This window comes from Anguilla rostrata, chromosome 7, assembly GCF_018555375.3.
Source record: "Anguilla rostrata isolate EN2019 chromosome 7, ASM1855537v3, whole genome shotgun sequence".
NCBI lineage: Eukaryota > Metazoa > Chordata > Actinopteri > Anguilliformes > Anguillidae > Anguilla > Anguilla rostrata.
Window position 1 is genome coordinate 19261982 of NC_057939.1, and position 6774 is coordinate 19268755.

Consider the following 6774-nt stretch of genomic DNA (forward strand, 5'->3'; position numbering starts at 1 on the left):
ATTGTGGATGAGTCATTTCCTTACAAGATTATTTTAGGGATGTGCTGTGCATCTCTTTAAAGCTATTCTATGCATCTGAGAAGGAGGGCCAGTTAACTTCCTATATTTATAGACCCCACAAACAATTATTGCTGTTACAATGTTTATAAAAATATTGATGTTATTTAAAGTATTCCTAATGTGCTTGTAGCCTTTTGGTTCCATGTCTTTTTGATGACAGTTACACGATCCAAAATTCTGTAAAATACACAATACATGAATCAAAGAAATGGACACTTGTATTCTCAAACGGAAAATGCAAGGCCTGTTCATACCCAGCAGTCCGATTTCACCTGACTCACTTGCTCTGAGACAGAGAACGCATTCCAGGTGAAATAAACATTCAAATGCATGGCCTGTCCCTTATCTTTATCACCCTGTCTCAATCGACCATAATCTGTCATCTGTTACAGATTAAATTAAGATTATGGGCTGCAATGAATTTACAAAGCTCAAGAGAGAGGGCACCTCCAGTTTTCAGTTAGCAAGACTCGCCAAGCAAAAGTGAGAGAATCGCCAAGGTTTCAGACTCGTAATTTCAAAGGCAAGTCTCTCTGAGGATGCCAGAGGTGATTCTCTTTTACCATTTCTACTTTATTGCAATATCCTACGCTGTTTGTTCCCTGTGAATGCCCGGTTCTTTCTTACTGCCTATATAATCGAGACATTGAGCTGCAATCCTGGCAACAAATATTTCCGAACATTTCAAAAGAACAAAACAAACAGGAAGAGACAATATTATGAGAAGCAAGCAAAGGAAAAACAAAGCTTTTTTTCCCCCAACCATCCCTTTATCACGAATAGCCAGCTCAGTATGAATGTAGTTACTGAATCTGTACTTCTCAGAAGATTAGCTGGTTAAATAAGACAGCCAACCATGCATTTCAGTAGGATTTGTGAGTTTTTGTTGAGTTCATGTCTATTTTATCTGCCTCCTCAGGTAGTCGGAATATACGGATATATTAATATTACCAAGGATTCCTGTTAATGTTTCCACAGAGGTTCCAGTTGAATGAGACAAAACGGCAAAAGCTGCTATTCATTTTATGTATAATCCACTAAATTTTATTCTATTGCGGTTATTAATTTTAATTATGTTGAATTATTAAAATGCCCCCCACCTCCATCTCCAGTCTTATTTGAAAGGTGATCCTGGATGTTCAGCGTTATCGATTTGCTTTTTAGTAGTACAAAGTACTGAATTCATTTTTCTTCAAACAACTAAATTTACTTGGGTCAAGACTAAGCTAAAAAGAGTCAGCATAACACAACTAATTTAACTACGCAAAAGGAAAGCATCTCCCACAAGATGTCCAATATATAAACCAACTGGTATATATGTAATATAGCAGATAGACCAGCAAGCAAGTCAAAGATGGCATGATTGAATTGTTCCATTGCACTGTCACCAGAGGGGCTATTACTTCAAATTAGCATACAATTTCAAACCAGGACAGATGGATTTGTCACATTCCGGTTGCCATCTTCTTCCTAGATTGGCTGTGCTTCTGCTGTGTGATGGAGATAAGACACCTGTCTGCACCAGATTTGGGGTGGCTGGTGGAGGGTGCCAGCGTGGGGGACTGCTGAGGTGTCTGCAATAAATTCTCCCGCAAACTGTGCAGTGGTACTGCAAAGCCTTCTTCCCACAGACTGTTGGGGCAGGAGAGGGAGCCATTCCGGCTCAAAACGGTGATTATAGCGACAATCCACCGCTGTCTGATGCCGTCATCCTGACTCTTGTTTGTCCCTGAGTTTGCGTTTTTTTGCCGGGTAATGTTCAAAATGGGCTCTCGATTGTGTCCGAATACGGTCCCCCGGGCTCCTCTGGAGGGCGCGATTACCGCTGTAGAATGCGAAATGGCTATATCAGCCCGCAGTGCCAAACACATGGTGAAAATCTCCCCTTGCCCAAAGATGGGCCACCTCAACAGGCAGGGGGCAGCCAGCATGCAGCAACTCCCCATCCCAACCCTCAGATCACCATGGAGACACAAACGCAAGTCACTGTAAACCACGCTGCATTAAGCCGAACAGCCGCATGCAATACGGATACACGATAATGCAGACGAATATGCAAGAAGTATTTCAAGATTCCATTCGTCCTGCTGACACAGTCACGAAAAACAAATAACTATTTAAAGATGCGTTTTATTAATGATTATTCACTTAATTGCTGAGTTCAGGGCCGATGTTGAGGTAAACATTTTAATAACCATTATCTAATCCTTAATGTTCCTATTGACGGTTTTCCTCGCATATAGCAATATTGTAATTCTGCAATTAAAGATACAATAGGAGGGGGAATGAGTGATGTCATGAGCTGAAAAGCGGGTAATTGTATGTTTAGTTCTGACTGTATGTCATTAGCCTTTCTCTAATAAAATATAACTGGAGAAAAAAATAATGATTTTTCAGTAATTATGCTCGAGAAGATCAATGCAAAACACTGAGCACGAAAAAAAAAAAAACTCTCCCCAAGATCAATTGCATATAATTTCCGATCATCTAAAACGAATGTGTTTTCTGCTGGGCTGATTCAAGAGGCTAATCTTTAAGTGCAATTTCACGGTTACATTTCCGTTTATTTTATTAATTAAAAGAAAAAAAATAACACATGACTTTTTGTCATGGGGTGAAAAACAGCCATACACTTAAAACTTCAGCCATACATGCAGCTCCAAGCGGTATAAAGAATGTTAAAATGCACACACCGAGCTTCCCATCCAACTTGAAATGCTGTCAGTGCCGTTATTATTCTACAGGCTCCTTCTCACAACACTACTGCATACATCACCCCATAAAAGTCAGCTCTCAAAAGACTTAGGCCGGCCTTCCCCCCGTGGTGATACGCCTCTGTAACTTCGATCAGGGGGGCAAGAGCTTACTTAAGGTCCCTTCTGAAGTTCTAGTGTCCTCCTCGCAGGTAGCCGTAAATAATATTCAGCCCGTCTTGGACATCGACTGGTGTAATGCGCAACGCCATAGGTGGAAACGGGATTCGGTCTTCGTCTTCGACCAATGGTTTAGCGCGGTGCGGAACGTAAACCCTCGGCTAGCGCCTCAAACACGTTCGCTTTAACAGGCTGAGGCAACATTAGCAGAGAGCCGAAACCGCTTCCTGGCGGTCCGTTTCGGGTCAGCAAACGGCTTTTCTAAAAATGCTCGGACCTACATCTGAGAAGGGCAAAGCAAAGGCGCGCGCCGTAATTCAGGTGCGATGAAAGCTGGGTTTGAAAAGGACCGACTGAATCGCTAACAGTCGGAATGCACAATGAGAGAAGAGAAAGAAAATGTCACAAGGGAACAAAACCCACTGAATACATTGTCAACAGTATGAAAGCAAATGCCCCAGATATAAGGAAATAAATAGTAAATCTTAAAAAGAACAGACGCCTCTGCATTGAACCATGGCCATTTTAGCATAATCCACCGCAGGGACTAGACTCACGAGTTCAGTAACTGCCGAGGGTTTATTTATTTAGTTATTTATTTCACTCTGAATAATGCATTGATTTTATGAAGTTACCAAGCACCCAAGTAAGCGTACATTTGGGCGCGTACCGTGGACAGGCGCAGCGAACACAGTCGACAGGCCGTCCCCGGGTGTCCCGGAGGCAGCGGACTCTGGCGATCCCTCTTACTTCACGGGACCTCGATGTTTCAGGACCTCCACTGACCCGAGCCTCGAGGGTCAGACCCGTTTACACCAGTTTCGGTTTCTGAGGCCCCTCTCGTGGATTCTCGCCACTGAATTCCTCCTTGGTTCAAGCTCCATTTCATGTAGTTCATTTTGCTTGGGATTGCTGACCAACTGCTTGAGGGAACTTTTTTAAGCATTCCAGGCCAGCGTCTGCTAGGCTCACCTAACTTTCCCAGTACATTTCAGCAAAACAAAACAAAGGTTTGATATACCAGCTAAAGGTAATTGCCTGTCTCCGCTATAGCGAAACTGTAAAACCGTTGAAATGCTACACTCTCTCTGTGTTTGCTTGCATACTGGAACTGCTGTTCCACTTTTGCACCTTATAGAGTTTTGCACCTGATATTACTTTTCTAAAGAGTGTCCACATAACATTAAACACGGTGAATCACAGAAAATTGCAGGTCCTCCCACAAGAACAAAACGAATGACAGATTCGCATGATGTGACATTTTGGGTCAAACATAAATTCCAGCTTTCTGTAGGATGACATGACATATTATGTAAAATGCCACTCTCAACTGTGACATAACACACTGCCAATTAACTTTACCCTTTGACCAAAATACCTCACCCCTTACTTGTAAATGATTTAGAAGTACCTTACACTTTGGTAACGAAGACATTATATACCTGATTAATAAGCATTAGCACTATGTAATTTATGTAAAGAGTAGTGTTAATACATGGCAACACAATAGCAAAGTCCAAATATGCGCATCTATTTTGCAACACCAATCAAAAAAACAAACAAAAACCATCTCTTGAATGTGTTTCCATTATTCAACCATTTATATTCTTAGGCTAAAAAATGTTGAGAAAGCCATTTTTTGGAATGGTCCTTAAGAGCTATACAGCTCCTTCATAAACAACAAACAGAATATGGTGTGTTGTATTACCACTGATGCAGCAAGAGACATTACCATAACATCAAGTGAAATATGCTTGTTTGCGGTCATTGACATGAACATTAATGCCTATGTAATGATTATGAACATGCTATGAAATGCTTATGAAGGAGTGACATAGGTCCTATATAGGGAATGAGAATGGGCTACTACTTTGTTCAAGGGCGTTGACCATACTGTGAACAAAATGGGATGTGCTTAGATTCTGGTTGTACTTTGGTCGTGAAATTGATGGAAAATTAGCTGCTTTCTGTTCCATCACATTTGTAGTCGTTAGTGTATGCCCCTGGTAATTAAAAGCATATCTGAGAATCTACTAAAAATGTCATCATTTTATGTTCATTCTTCTGCGGCATGTATCATAAGGGGACCTTGACCTTTTGCCAGTCTACAATCCACCTTTTATAATGGACTAAGACCATCTTTCGATCAGTTACTTTCAGTTTGTTTACCAATCTGTGATGCTCACAGTACTACCCAAACGACATTTTCTGCAGAGCGAAAAAAAAAAAAGACTTCTTCTGTGAATGAGCCTCAAGGGTTCAAAATCTATTTAAACTTCTTTTCCTTCATGAAACACATACAATTTAAGTACTGTGCTCTACAAATCAGCACATATTAATTGGTCCAGTTCTTGACTATATGCCGTTTGGAATTGACTGCTTAATCAGGCTACATTCAGCGAGCCATTCAAGATGTAATGAGCAGTGGGCTTTAGATGTTATCGCTTGTCCCCATCAATGCGCATTTAGTTCAGAACAGTTTATGCGAAAACCCACGGCTCCTCAAAGTCCTCTCAACAGAGGCAGAGCGCGGCCGCTAACGCGTCAGCCCAAACGGATCGTTTCAGAGCAGATCTGCTTCCACTCGAGGGAAACGCCAGCGTCACCACGGTGACAGCGGTGCATCTCAGATCCTCGGAGACTCCCAAGTGCAGAAAAGTGTCTGTGCTCATGAATAGGGACTTGAGATCAATATCTTTTTTTTTTTACTTTAAAAATGGGTCGGTTTAGAACTACAGACAAGATCTCCAGATGAGTCTCTATTATAGAGGGAAGAAATTACCCGGAGTGGGAAACATTCAGGAATGAAATTTTAAAGGGCTCTTGAATACCCAATACCCTGAAGTTCTGTAAATTTCATTTACCAAAAAGGGATCATTTTGCATGAGAAAATTTATACACGGTGAGCTGACTTGATCCTCAGTTTTACTAGAAAATTGGCTCATACATAAGATCTGTCCAAAAATACAAACTGAAAATGTCATAAATTTTAAACCATTCTACTATATACTGGGTTAATGGTATAAGGTAGTAATCAACTGGAAATATTTTGGCATGACATGTTAAATAGACTTTTCTTCAATAACAACCTATGGGTTTTCATACGCATTGCTTATTTCTGGCATTCTCAAGTCAAACAAACTCTTTCTGTTGGAACACCTTTACCCATTCATCCCACCCAAAGAATCTAGCACATACACAGTAAAACGTTAAGTTCTAAATCAACTCCTACATAGTATATGGCCCCTATTGGACTCATATGTACTCTGTTTAGAGTTGAACTAACACCACCATTTTGTTGCGTATCACTGAGGACCTCCAAAGACAGCCCGAGCGGTTTAAGACGGAGGGTTCCCGAAGGGGTCCTCGCTGCCGGGGCGCACCGCGTTCATCAGGACCGTGACTCTTTAATGCGCTCCGAGCGACTTCAAAGGCTCCCCGCCGAAGCTCGCGCAACTCCTGCGATATACGCTCGGTCGCCGCGCCGCTCCGCTCGGTGAAAGGCTTCTCATTGATTGCCTTTCTAAACATTTATAATTAACAACAGTTCTCTCGGATTACCTCTTGAATTCCCATTTATGTCTGCTAAAAATACGTCGGCTTTAATTGATTGGTAGCATTAAGAATTTTCCTGTAAATGCACCAGTCCTTCAAGTCCTCGCTTTTCACCACTAATGGGAAAGGGAGCTCTGCAGTCCCTTCAGTATATTGTTTTACTGCTGGCCAAGCCAACAACAAACAAAAAAACCCACTCTTTACATTAAAAAAAACACATTGGCAACAAATTTCTTAATATAATTTCTTTAAAAATAAAAAAAAAATTAAAAGGCAGCTTTGCTCA